This window comes from Ambystoma mexicanum, chromosome 5q (genome assembly GCF_040938575.1).
Source record: "Ambystoma mexicanum isolate Mex_15411 chromosome 5q, UKY_AmexF1_1, whole genome shotgun sequence".
NCBI lineage: Eukaryota > Metazoa > Chordata > Amphibia > Caudata > Ambystomatidae > Ambystoma > Ambystoma mexicanum.
In genome coordinates this window covers 482769096-482784412 of record NC_090933.1, presented here as the reverse complement: position 1 = coordinate 482784412, position 15317 = coordinate 482769096, and positions in this window count along the sequence as shown.

Genomic DNA, 15317 nt, shown 5'->3' with positions numbered 1-15317 from the left:
CCTAATAGTGTGCCCTGGTGAACTTACAATTGTTCCTAATATCCTCTCTGTACAAAGTTGAAGTTAGAAGTGTGCCTGATAGCGTGCCCTAGTTGAACCGACAAAGTGTCTCTAATATCTTCTCTGTGCAAAGTTTAATTTAGAACCGTACCTAATCACGTGCCCTAGTTCAACTGACTAATATTCCCTAATAGCCTCTCTGTGCGTAGTTTAATTTAGAAGTGTGCCTAATATCCTCCTGAGCATAGTTTAATTTAGAAGCATACCTAATCGCGTGCCCTAGTTCAGCTAACTAGTATTCCCTAATAGCCTCTCTGTGCATAGATTAATTTAGAAGTGTGCCTTATAGCGTGCCCTGGTTGAATTTAGAAGTGTGCATAATAGCACACCCTGGTGAATTTAGAATTGTGTCTAATATCCTCTCTGTGCAAAATTTGAAGTTAGAAGTGTGAATTTAGAATTATGCCCAATATCATCTCTGTGTAAACTTAAATTTAGTAGTGTGCCTAATTGCGTGTCCCCGTTGAATTTAGAAGTGTGCCTAATAGCGTGCCCTGGTGAACTCTCTGTGTAAAATTGAAATTAGAACTGTTCCTAATATCCTCTCTGTGTAAAGTCGAATTTAGAAGTGTGCCTAATAGAGTGTCCTAGTTGAATTTAGAAGTGTGCCTAATAGCGTGACCTGGTGAATTTAGAATTGTGCTTAATAGCATGCCCTGGTGAATTTAGAATTGTACCTAATATCCTCTCTGTGCAAAGTTGAAGTTAGAAGTGTGCCTAATAGCGTGCCCTAGTTGAACTGACAAAGTGTCCCTAATATCCTCTGTGCAAAGTTTAATTTAGAAGTGTACCTAATAGTATGCCCTAGTTCAACTGAGTAGTATTCCCTAATAGCCTCTCTGTGTAAAGTTGAATTTAAAAGTGCACCTAATAGCCTCTCTGTGCAAAACATGAAGTTTGAAGCGTGCCTAAATATCCCTTCTGTGCAAAGTTTAATTTAGAAGTGTGCCTAATTCATCTCTGTGTAATGTAGAATTTAGAAGAGTGCCTAATAGTCTAGTATCCCCTCTGTGCAAAATTGAATTTAGAAGTGTGCCTAAATATCCCCTCAGTCCGAAGTTGAATTTAGAAGTGTCCCTAATATCCTCTCTGTGCAAAGCTAAATTTAGAAGTAGAACTAATAGCGCACCTTGCCCGAATTTAGAAGTGTGCCTAATAACGTGCCTTAGTAGAATTCAGAAGTGTCCCTAATACCCTCTCTGTGCAAATTGAACTTGGGAGTGTACCTAATATCCTCTCTGTGTACATAATATCCCTCTCTGTGCAAAGTGGGCCCATTAGCATTGAGTTATTAGTTGAATATAGAAGCATCCCTAATATCCTATCTGTACAAAACTCATATTTCGAAATGGGCCTAATAGCACCCCTTGCCTGAATCTAGAAGTGTGCCTAATAGCGTGCCCCGATTGAACTTAGAACTACAATTAGAAAGTCCTCCTAAATTGCACTTAAAAGTCCACCTAAAAGCATACCTGTGGTGTTGCTACACTCAATTTCTCCCTAATAGCTTACCTGTATTCCAGCTTGCTAGAAGAAAGTCTACCCAAAAGCGTAACTGTGCTGTAGTTGCAACTAAATAGGCCGTCTAACAGCATATACTAAGGTGTAACTACACTTCAAAATGGCCTAATATCTGCAGCCTAGTTACAATTAGTACACTAAAACCTAAAATAAGTGAATAATATCTCCCTTCTTAGTGGAACCCAGAAACCAAGACTAATCTCACCCAGTGATATACCCGAACGTATAAAGTCCAACATAAAGTGTAAGTTGCACCTCAAACTACACCTAATAGCACGTACTAATCCTGAGCACACCCAATCCACCAGAGTCGGCTGGAAATGACCACTATGGACTGCCTCCACTCTCCGGTCAGCCTTGCCTCCCATCCCCCCTTCCCAAATTATCCCACCCTCCTTCACATCCCCTACCCATCCTCTTTCCAAACACCAAGCCAGAGGGGCACAATGGCGAGCCAACCACCCTAAGACCACTGCTCCCCTGAACCCCACCACCAACCAGCCTACTTTGATCTTGCCTGCTCCCCTCACTATCATACCAGACACACCCTGCCCTGCAATCATGCACCCCCCGCTTTTCCCACTAACCCCCACCATCATCTCCCCTGACCACACCCCTTCCCCTCCCTAAAAACTGCATGCCTAGCCCTAGCAAGAACAGAAGCCTCATCCCTCTCCCCCGCTGACCCCCCTACCCTCTTGCACACACCAATCACAACAAAGACACTAAAGAGGAAATGTACCTGGTCCCCCTCAATTTCTCAGCACTCATCGCCTCCCCTGTCCCGACCCACCACCTCATTCCACCAATCACCACCATCCCCCCTTGCTTTACCCTTCCTGAAACCCCTCTCCCTCAATTTCTCACCGACCACAACTGAAACCCCTAACCACCCACACCCCACCTTCAAATCCCCGTGCCAAACCCAATCACCCTAACACAAGCATCCATCCACTCCCACCCGAAACCCACCAACTGTTCTGCTTGCCCACTTTTCTCATCGATCATCAACCACCCCACCCCTCTCCCTCTCCAGTTTCCACCCTCTCCCCTCCACCCCCCTCCGCTGCAGCTCTGACACCAACCTCACCTACCGAAGTGAATTGCATCCTATTTAATGCCTGATCCGTAGCAAAAATCAGACACAGCATCTTTGACCTCCTCGCCTCTGACAAACCAGACCTTGTGTTCATCACCGAAACTTGGTTCTCTGATGACTTTTCCCCAATCGCCAATGAAGCCTTCCCCCCGACTACTCCCTCATCCCACTGAACCGTCCCTCTAGAGGAGGGGGAATAGCATTCGTCTTCAAGTCTCACTTCCACGCCTCAATCATCGACAATCAACCTTCCATTCCTTCCTGCGAATCACTCCTCGTTAAACTATCCCTCTCTCCGTCATTGTCACACAGCTTAGTAATAATCTACAGACCCCCTGGCTATGATAGACAATTCTCAGACAACCTCTGCAACTCTATTGCCACCCTTCAACTGAACCATCCCAACCTCACCCTTCTTGGAGATTTCAACATATAGCTCGAGATCCCCACCAACCCTATGACACACTCTCTGGTTGACGGTCTAGACGCAATTAACCTCCAACCCCACATAAACGGCCCGACTCACTATAAAGGACACACTCTTGATGCCATCTTTAGCTCCCACAACCGGATACATCTAAACCCCCCCACCCCTATCATCTGGTCCGATCACTTCATTGTTTCTTTCGTCATTCGCTCACCCGACCCGCTTCCCGTACTCGAACCTGAACCTCCGAATCTACGCAAATGCAGTCTTCTCCATCTACCTGCCAACTCAATAAACAACTAACCCCCACGCCTTTGACTCATGGCTCAACACCTCACTAATGCGGCTCACACCCTCTTGCAAGCCATCAGCCCGCCGTGTCCTGTTCCCTAGATGGTTCACACCTGAATTGAAGACCACTAAACAACTATATAAATACCTAGAACGCAAATGGCAGAAAGACAAAACCCAAGAAAGCAGAGCCACCTTGGCCCGACACCTGACCTCGCCTCCTGCCTGCTAGACATAGAGCTCTGAATGACCCAAAGCCACCTCTTTTTAAACCCCTCCAAAACTGAAATCATGGTATGTGGCAACTCCAAACTTCTTCCACCACCACTACCCTGGCCATCTGCCATGGGCAACTCACCGACTCCCTCTAACTCAGTAAAAAACCTTGGATGCACCCTTGACTCTGACCTAACACTCTCGCGCCAAGTCAACAACATCTCAAAGTCCTGCCACTACCACCTTAAAACTCTTAGGCGCATCTTTCCATATCTCTCCTTTCCCAACAGACTTTCTGCGGTCCAATCAATTGTTATATCAAGACTAAACTATGCTAACCCCCTCTACCTCGGAATCCATGCATACCAACTGACTAAACTACATAGAGCACAAAACCCTGCAGCCAAACTGCTACTAGCACTTGGCCCAAGAGACCACATCTCCCCAGCCCTTAAAACTCTGCAGTGGCTTCCGGTTGCCCGAAGGGTGAGCTTCAAAACCTTATGCATTTCTCATAGAGCATTCCATAAAACCGGACCTCAATATCTTCAAGACAAGCTAAAACCCTATCACCCTCCACGTGCTCTAAGATCAAGCTCTGCCGGCCTCCTAGTCATATCTAAAACAAACTCAGTCAGGTTAGGTGGATCATCATTCTCAGCCTTGGCCACCACGCTGTGGAACGCACTCCCACCCCACATCCGCCTAACTGAAGATCTAATGTCTTTCCGCAAACTACTGAAAACTTGGCTCGTCCCCTAAAACCAACCCGTATGCAAACTAACCCAAACTGAATAACAGCATCTTAATGACACCAACCCAACAAACTACTAGATCTTGAATAACAATAAGACAACTAACAATACAACATCAAGATCCATGCGAGAAATCGACAACTAATAACCATTAATGTAAACGAAAAGGACAAACAGAATAGAACGAGTAAAGTAGATCAAAGCAGTGAAGTGGATAAAAAGAATTAATCGTACGAAAACTGTAATGAGGTTTAAATTAATGAAATGGATGTAATGAGTGCAATGGACAAAATGAACAAAATGGGCGAAATGAATAAAGAGAAGAGGATGGAAAGATGAATACAAGAGACTGATGAGTACACAGACAGATGACACAGACTGTATGAGTGCATGACATAAATGGAAAGTACAGAATAGATGATTCAAGTACATGAGACGGGTGTAGTGCATGAAACAGATAGAGAGCATGGAACGGATCCAGTGCATATAACAAGTGACATGGCCTGAATCGATAATGCATGATGAATGAACAAAGTGAATGGAGCGGATGAAATTGTTAGAATGGATGAAGCGCGTGGAACAGATGAGTGTGCTGAGCGGATGAATGTGTTGAGAAGATGAGTGTGTAGATAGGATGAGTGTATAGATCGGATGAGTATGTTGAGCGGATGAGTGTGTTGAGTGGATGGGGTGTAGAGCGGATGAGCGTGTAGAGTGGACGAGTGCGTAGAGCAGATGAGTGCGTAAGTGCAGAGGAGTGTGTAGAATGCAGGAGTGCACAGAGCAGATGAATGTGCAGAGGGGATGAGTGTAGAGCGGATGAGTGTGTAGAGCGGATGAGGGTGTAGAGCAGATGAGTGCGTAAGTGCGGAGGAGTCTGTCGAACACAGAAGTGCATAGAGCAGCTGAATGTGCAGAGTGGATGAGTGTATAGAGGGGAGGAGTGTATAGAGCGGATGAGTGTATAGAGCAGATGAGTGTATAGAGCGGATGAGTGTGTATGAGCGAACGACTTTGTAGAGCAGATGAGTGCAAATAGCAGGTGAGTGTGTGGAAAGAACGAGTGCATAGAGCGGATGAGTGTGGGGAGCAGATGAGTGCGTGGAGCGGATGGGTGGGCAGAGCGGATGGGTGTACAGAACTGATGAGTGCGCAGAGCATGATGGGTGCGCTGAGCGGAAGAGTGCGCAGAGCAGAAGAGTGCGCAGAGCGGAAGAGTGCGCAGAGCAGAAGAGTGCGCAGAGCGGAAGAGTGCACAGAGCGGAACAGTGCCCAGAACAGAAGAGTGGGTAGAGCGGAGGAGTCTGTCGAACACAGGAGTGCATAGAGCAGATGAATGTGCAGAGTGGATGAGTGTATAGAGGGGACAAGTGTATGGAGAAGACGAGTGCGTAAGAGCGAATGAGTACGTAAGAGCGGAGGGGTCGTGAGAGCGGAGGGGTGCGTAAGAGCAGGTGAGTGCATAGAGCGGGTGAGTTGCGTACAGCGGGTGAGTGTGTAGAGCAGGTGAGTGCATAGAGCAGGTGAGCGAGCAGAGCAGGTGAATGCATGGAGCGTGAGAGGGCATAAAGCGGACAAGTGCCTTGAGCAGACAAGTGCATAGAGCAGACAAGTGCGTAGGGCGGATGACTGCGTAGGGCGGATGAGTGCATAAAGTGGATGAGTGCATAGAGCGGATGAGTGCATAGAGCAGATGAGTGCGTACAGCAGATGAGTGCATAGAGCATGTAGAGCGGATGAGTGCCTACAGCGGATGAGTGCCTAGAGCGAATGTGTGCGTTGAGCGGATGAGTGCGTAGAGCGGATGAGTATGTAGAGCCGCTGAGCGTGTAGAGCGGACGGAACGGGTGATGTATGTGGATGGAATGGGTGACGTATGTGGATAGAGGAGTGATGTATGTGGATGGAACGGGTGACGTATGTGGACGGAACGGGTGACGTATGTGGATGGAACGGGTGAAATATGTGGATGGAACGGATGAAGTATGTGGAAGGTACTGGTGTAATATGTGAAAGGTACGGGGAAGTTTATGGATGTACGGGCGAAATACGTGGATGGAGTGCATAAAACAACTTAGAAATACACGGAACGGATCGGAGTACATGGAACAGATTCGAATGCATGGAACGGATTCAAGTGAGTGGAACGGATTGGAGTGCGTGGAATGGATTGGATTGTGTGGAACGGATTGGAGTGTGTGTAGCGGACTGGAATATGTGGAGCGGACTGGAGTGCATGGAGTGGACTAGAGTGGGGAGCAGATGAGTGCGTGGAGCGGATGGGTGGGCAGAGCGGATGGGTGTACAGAACTGATGAGTGCGCAGAGCATGATGGGTGCGCTGAGCGGAAGAGTGCGCAGAGCAGAAGAGTGCGCAGAGCGGAAGAGTGCGCAGAGCAGAAGAGTGCGCAGAGCGGAAGAGTGCACAGAGCGGAACAGTGCCCAGAACAGAAGAGTGGGTAGAGCGGAGGAGTCTGTCGAACACAGGAGTGCATAGAGCAGATGAATGTGCAGAGTGGATGAGTGTATAGAGGGGACAAGTGTATGGAGAAGACGAGTGCGTAAGAGCGAATGAGTACGTAAGAGCGGAGGGGTCGTGAGAGCGGAGGGGTGCGTAAGAGCAGGTGAGTGCATAGAGCGGGTGAGTTGCGTACAGCGGGTGAGTGTGTAGAGCAGGTGAGTGCATAGAGCAGGTGAGCGAGCAGAGCAGGTGAATGCATGGAGCGTGAGAGGGCATAAAGCGGACAAGTGCCTTGAGCAGACAAGTGCATAGAGCAGACGAGTGCGTAGGGCGGATGACTGCGTAGGGCGGATGAGTGCATAAAGTGGATGAGTGCATAGAGCGGATGAGTGCATAGAGCAGATGAGTGCGTACAGCAGATGAGTGCATAGAGCATGTAGAGCGGATGAGTGCCTACAGCGGATGAGTGCCTAGAGCGAATGTGTGCGTTGAGCGGATGAGTGCGTAGAGCGGATGAGTATGTAGAGCCGCTGAGCGTGTAGAGCGGACGGAACGGGTGATGTATGTGGATGGAATGGGTGACGTATGTGGATAGAGGAGTGATGTATGTGGATGGAACGGGTGACGTATGTGGACGGAACGGGTGACGTATGTGGATGGAACGGGTGAAATATGTGGATGGAACGGATGAAGTATGTGGAAGGTACTGGTGTAATATGTGAAAGGTACGGGGAAGTTTATGGATGTACGGGCGAAATACGTGGATGGAGTGCATAAAACAACTTAGAAATACACGGAACGGATCGGAGTACATGGAACAGATTCGAATGCATGGAACGGATTCAAGTGAGTGGAACGGATTGGAGTGCGTGGAATGGATTGGATTGTGTGGAACGGATTGGAGTGTGTGTAGCGGACTGGAATATGTGGAGCGGACTGGAGTGCATGGAGTGGACTAGAGTGCATGGAGCGGACCGGAGTGCATGGAACGGATTGGAGAGCATAGAATTGCACGACTTACATGGAATGGTTTGGAATGCATGGGACGTTTTGAAACAGCATGTAACCCATCATATCACATCACCACGCTTACTCTCTTCTTTACACCACCATTCAACTAGAACACAGAGATACTATGACACCATTCGGTATAGCTGTTATCATACCAACATCTGCCTCATACTCCCCATCACTCTAACTAAACACTGCTGGTTACATCCCCACCAGCAAGGCATTCTCCTCAGGCCTAACAAAGCCACAATCAGTCTGCATAAATCCTGCCAGAACAAACACATTCTCTTGATCTCTCAACCACCACACCTACTGCTAAGAAGCAGCTATTACACAAATGCCACACCAGCTGCTCACACGCACCTTTGACTTTCTCTACTCTCTCTACTGACTTGAACTTCGGTTCCCAAGGGCGTTCACCTACCAGCACCTTCAGATCATACAATGGTACATAAAGCGCTATATAAATGCAAATAACATAACATAACATAACATAGTTACACTGTTGTAGACTAGTATGGATCATATACTTAGATGTTCACTCTGAACCAATAGCCCATGTACATACATGTTTGCAGTTTGCCAAGTAGGATGACGTTATTACACATGTGATGTAGACTTGATTGATGACACATTTTGCTTATAAAAGAGCATTTTTTCGTAAAGAACTTTGAGTTTAAAGATCGAGCGTTTGCGTTGATGTTCGTTATGCTCCCTGTTTTAGATAATTGATATTAAAACAGTCATCCTTTTGTCAACTTCCTGTGTCGGCTCTATTATTGACGTATGAGTAAGGTCTACATCCCCATCCATCTCAATGGTAATTGCTGCTCATCAAAGGAGCTGGACTATCCAGTTCACTTGGTAGCAGAGAGAGGATGATTTAAGAGCCATCAATCTGAGTAAACTTTAGAGTTTTGGGCAACATCGCATGACCTTTGCCATTCGTCTGATAGAACGTGAAGCTCCCCGTAGATAGCGGTTTGTGTAAAACTTACAGAGTGTCTTGCTAAACCGGGTGTGACGGGTCCTGTAGTTTCCATCGAATCCCCTCCCATGTCTTACTTGAAGCGGATCGATCGGAAGGTTGAAGAGGCGATAAAAAAGATGGACAATCCCGAAAGTCAGAAAAGTAAAAGATGATATCGGCGAATAAAAAATTGAGTGAGTTGACAAAAGCATGGGTGATGAGTAAAGAAAAAAGACAGTAACGGAGGGAGGTGGGATAAAATATAACGTGAGAGTAAGTGTATAATATATGTGGGGAATGAGATGTTGACTCGCGTGTGTCTGAGCAATAATACAAATCCTGAGAGAGGCCACGATAAGAGACTACACCCTGGCCGGTGTTTTTTATGAGGTAACAGAAGAAGGTTGAACCCATATTCCCATAGTGTAATACTAGAGGATGGTCCTGATTAAAGGCGGTTCCCGAGGGGTAACTTACACTCCAGTCGGAGTATTTTTAGAGGGCAAAATTAATATTAAGAAGAAGATTATAGGAGATTAATGTAACCAGTTGAGTTTGTCTGTTTGTTTTATTTGGATTTTGTTTATGACGACGTAATGAGTGGAAAATATTATTTGATTGATCAAAACTGAACCTGATGGTTATTTTTAGTAAGAATAAAGTAAAAAATGGTGGTTAGCGGGATTGGAGCTTGCAACGATTGTTGCTCGCTCATATTATATTATTTTTATGAAACGTACCTTTTAAATCTGTGATTGAAAATAAACGAGTGTTACACTAAGTTAAGAATCGACAAGTCAAGAATGGATGATATTACTCCACTTGTGCATCTCTGTAAGCAGTTACCGAAGCATGCACCTAAACTTAAACTGTATAGTGCGGAATGGGTTAAGGGAACCGCAGATAAAATGTTTATGCCGTGGCCCCAAAGAGGTTCACTATCGAAGGCAGTTCTGCAGCATATGATGACATATCTGCTTGCATCATACACAGGAAAGAAGCTAGAGAAGTGATTATCTGGTTTAGAGCTTTGGAAGATCTATCAACAATAGAAGGATCAAGAGCCTCCTATACATTGGATACTTAATATATGCAGAGAGGGGGCGAGGAGCATTTGGCTCATCCCGCCCCAGCTGAAATAGGAGACTAGAGCAAAAAAGATGATGGTTTATACCCATTGAGGGAGCTTAAAGCAGCAACAAGATATAGTAACCCGGCATATGAGTCACCTGTACAAAACAGAGACAAAAGCACGGAGATAAATACTGAGAAATATGTAATCTCTAAGGTCCCAAGGGACAAGGAGAGACATGATAAGGAAAGTAGTGATGAAGCAAGTATCTATCTAGATATATGAAGAGAGATAAAACGATGGAAAGGAGAAAGAGACAAGGCTAATGAGACAGCGCTTTTACAGGTTGAATGGGTGGGTGGTCAGATTTTATTAAAACTCGATAAAAGCATTGAGGATGTAAGACAATGGGAAGACCAAGACAAACAAGACAAAAAAGAGAGGAACTATTGAAAGATGAAGGAGCTAAAAGAAAGGATATGCAGAGAAGAGAGCAGTTGTACCAAGAAGAGCAGTTGAGAAAACAAGAGAGAGCAGAAGAGCAAAGAAAATGCGATAATAGACAGAGAGCAATTGATGGGCAGGAAAGATTAGAACAGAAAGGAATGAAAGCAGAGGAACAGAAAATAATGGATAAAAGAATACAAAGGTGAAAACATGATGAAATATGCTGGGCAAATGAGAGAAGGGATATGAAGAAATAAGAAGAAGGCAGAGTAAGAGAGGAAGCAAGGAAACAAAGAGAATTTGAGGACGATATGGAACGTAAAAGAAGGCAGAGAGCATGCAATCTCGATCGCTGGAGAAGGATATAAAAGAATCTGAGCTAGAAGTAGCATGGGATGACATAGAGGAATTCTTCCCAGAGCACAAGACATTACCAGGCCAGTCTATAGTAAATCTATAAGACAAATTTAACTATAGGCATATTGGGGAAGAGATTGTTAAGGTATATCATGAAATGAAAGCCCAGAAAGAGATAATGGGGAAGGGAAAAAAATGATTGACTTGAGAGTACTCAGTTGCATGACACAGAAGGAATCTCATGCAATACGAGGCCAAAGGAGCTTTCTCTAGATAGACTGACTCTGAGCAAAGATGACAACGAGAGAAGTTTCAAGAGTTGGGCACAGGAAATGTCAGACGAAAACAAAGACACCTTCCATGGGGAAGGAAGATGGGACATATGTGGACCTGAGGGATGTTTTTCAATAGAGAAAGAAGTCAGATGGCCAGATTTAAATGCACCTATAACCAGGGCGCCAGAGCCACTAAAACAGTCAGATCGACCCAAGGGGCATTACACAGTGAGAGTGGAGAATCACTGCCTTATGTGAGCATACTTAATATATGCAGAGAGGGGGCGAGGAGCATTCGGCTCATCCCGCCCCAGCTGAAATAGGAGACTAGAGCAAAAAAGATGATGGGTTATACCCATTGAGGGAGCTTAAAGCAGCAACAGGATATAGTAGCCCGGCATATGAGTCACCTGTGCAAAGCAGTGACCAAAGCACGGAGATAAATACTGAGAAAGATGTAATCTCTAAGGTCCCAAGGGACAAGGAGCGACATGATAAGGAAAGTAGTGATCAAGCAAGTACATATCTAGATATATGAAGAGAGATAAAATGATGGAAAGGAGAAAGAGACAAGTCTGATGAGACAGCGCTTTTACAGATCGAATGGATGGGTGGTCAGATTTTATTAAAACTCGATAAAAGCATTGAGGATGTAACACAATGGGAAGATCAAGACAAACAAGACAAAAAAGATATGAAAAGAGAGGAACGATTGAAAGATGAAGGAGCTAAAAGAAAGGATAGACAGAGAAGAGAGCAGATGTACCAAGAAGAGCAGTCGAGAAAACAAGAGAGAGCAGAAGAGCAAAGAAAATGCGATAATAGACAGAGAGCAATTGATGAGCAGGAAAGATTAGAACAGAAAGGAATTGAAGCAGAGGAACAGAAAATAATGGATAAAAGAATACAAAGGCGAAAACATGAGGAGCCATGCTGGGCAAATGAGAGAAGGGATATGAAGAAATAAGAAGAAGACGGAGTAAGAGAGTAAGCAAGGAAACAAAAAGAATTTGAGGATGATATGGAACATAAAAGAAGGCAGAGAGCATGCAATCTCGATCGCTTGGAGAAGGAAATAAAATAATCTGAACTAGAAGTAGCATGGGATGACATAGAGGAATTCTTCCCAGAGCACAAGTCATTACCAGGCCAGTCTATAGTAAATCTAGAAGACAAATTTAACTATAGGCATATTGGGGAAGAGATTGATAAGGTATATCATGGAATGAAAGCCCAGAAAGAGTTAAAGGTGAAGGGAAAAAAAATGATCGACTTGAGAGTACTCAGATGTATGACACAGAAGGAATCTCATGCAGTACGAGGCCAAAGGAGCTTTCTCTCAGCAGAGATGACAACGATAGAAGTTTCACGAGTTGGGCACAGGAAATGTCAGACGAAAACAAAGACACCTTCCATGGGGAAGCAAGATGGGACATATGTGGCCCTGCGTGATGTTTTTCATTGGAGAAAGAAGTCAGATGGCCAGATTTAAATGCACCTATAACCAGGGCGCCAGAGCCACTGACACAGTCAGATCGACCCAAGGGGCATTCCACAGTGACAGGGGAGGATCACTGCCTTATGTGAGCAGATTAAAATCGCTGCCTGGTAGAAGGTGATGTGGTAATATTGTCCCTGCGGTGGACCTACACATGATGAGGATGAGAATGAGTTTGGGGCATCACAGTTTTCCTTGCTATAGAAAGGAGGGGCCAGACCACAATATGTACCGTGGCCCCAAATGGACAAGGATAACTTAAAATGTAAACTCCCCAGTTTAACTTCGGGCACTGGGAAATGGATACATGAATTAGAGAAAATGACAGGAGGAAACATGTTGGCCATAGGGGACATTAAGGGTCTCCTCATTGCTATACTTGGTGAGAGAGCTGATGACATGTGGACAAGGGCACAGTAACCTGGTGTGACTATAGTTAACACTGCTCATGATGGAGCACCATTCAATAACTGTAGTGTGGCGGTCTGGAAGGCACTCAGAGTACTGTATCCATACACGTCCAATATGGGAGCTATAATGCCGAAAATGTTGAATGACGGAGATGATCCATTGTTTTACATTCAACATTTTCTGGAATCCTTGGCTTTGGAAACGCACAAGTCTTGGAAAAATTGATACCAGTATTCCATCATATATTATGCCAGGGGCTACCAAAACCTGTACAGAAGCAGCTCAAGAAATTAGTGGGTATTGAAGCCAAACCGTGTTCTGAGCTTCAGCTGACCATTGCACACTATTGCAGGCTTTTACATGAAAAGAATCACAAAAGAAGATGATGCCCGGAAGGGCGAGGAGGCAAAATTAGTGCAGAAAAAAACTGTCTAAATATGCCATTTATGTTGATGAGTGTAGATGGGCCAAAACCACAGCAGAATGCAAGTATGCCACAGGTGAATAACCAAAGGCAGTTTAACCAAAGTAATAATGGGTTTACTCTCCGTGGAAGGGGTGGATTTCGAGGAAACGTTTTTCAGAATAATCAAGGAAATTGGCAGAATAATCGGGGAGCTTTTCAGAACAACCAAGGTGGGTTTCAAAATATGCAGAATGACAGTCCGAACATACAGGATGGGTAGATTAGGAGGCCACCTATATATTGGTCCTGCTGGATGCGCCCATGCAGATTTAGCAGAGTTCAAGTACAGGGCAGTTAACAACACCTAGGTTAGGGAGTATCACAGTTAGTGGAGGGTATCCATTTTCAGATAACGGAATGAGTCTGTACCCACAACAGGACGGCTCACTGGGAGACTTGATGTGTTCAGTCCTATCCATGATGCCGAATCCTCATGAGGAACCAAGGGAAGACATCACTATAGTGTGAAAGACTGTTTTGTTTTTAGTAGACACGGGTGCAATGAGCTCATGTATACGTGAGGAAAGTTTTTAATGTCTGGCACCGCCATGAATACTCAAGGCTTTTCAGGAGTAGAGTTCCTTTCACTGAAGAGTTACCAGTCTCTAAAGGAGAATGCAAAATGAAGGTTCCTTTGCTGTACTCTAGGCAGACACCAGTCAATAAATTGGGTCAATATCTGATGACGAAGCTCAATATGATGATCTCGTTTACCGATGAAGGCATAGTGTGCTCAACTCCAGGAATGCATTACTTAAACAGTATGGGGCTCATTACGACTGAGGCAGAACGGGTTAACGGGCTCCGCTAAAGGAGGCAGACCCGTTAAACCTGTTCCGCCTCATTGCAAGCTCCCCTCGTGGGACCCAGTAAGTAACATCGGGTCAAACCAGGCTTCCTTACCGGGTCCGGCGAGGGGAAGAGGGAGCAAACAATCGTAATCGGCCCGTTGTTTGAACCCTCTCCCATTCCCCTATGGGGGCTCAGATGGGAATGGGGAAGGTCCGGGCCCAGGTTCCTGGAGGGAGGAATTACTGGGCCCGGTAATTCCCCATTCTGGGAACCCAGACCCTATTTCAGCGGCAGCCATGCCGCCAATAGCGGTATGGCTACCGCCGAAGTCATAATGAGGCCCTATGTCTCTTGCTGTCTTTAAGAAATTGTTCAAGACACATCTGTTTGATTGTCATGATGCCTGCCCCCGGACCACCAGGCCAGGCCCAGCACCCCCAGAAGCAGGCATCATGCCCTCGGGTAAAAGCCAAGCGGCCCCTTATAGGGGCTCTTTGGACTCAGTCCTGGCGCCTTTGGCGCCAGGCTCATGTTGGACATCAGTCCTGGCGCCATAGGCGCCAGGCTCATAAAGGGAGGTGTTTGGTGCACTTACCTGATGCAGACCATGCTGCACGCTTCAGGCCTCCCTGAGACCTGAAAGGGACTATTTTTTCATAGGGACTATTTTTTCACTCGGGCGTGGCCAGGGAAGGATACATACCTAGTTGGGGAAGGATACATACCTGGGACTTCTTTGGAGGCTATTTAAGCCACGCCCAGACAGCAGCTCGTGCTTCGCGTTGTTCTGCATTCCAGCAGCTGAACGCTCACCGTGTCTGCTCCTGCTCCTGGACTCCAGCCACGCCCGCCTCGAACCTGGAACTCCTGTTAGGAAAGAGAAGAGAAAGGTGAAAACCACAAACTATTTCAAACTTCTTACCTGCATCCGGAATCTTCACTCCAGCATCCCTGAAGAAGGACTTCCATTTAAAAGCATCGCGTTGCTCGCTGCAGCGCGCTCTTCACTCACCTGTCCTCGAGACATCTCCGGGTTCCATCGCGGCTGTCAGCACATGTCGCCACATCTCTGCGCCTAGGGGAGAGAAGAAGAGACAAAAGGTGAGCAAAGGGAACACCGGAGGAAAGCCTAATTTACAGCCATAATACTTACCAGCTTTTCTTGGTGTCATCCCATATTTCGGGTCGG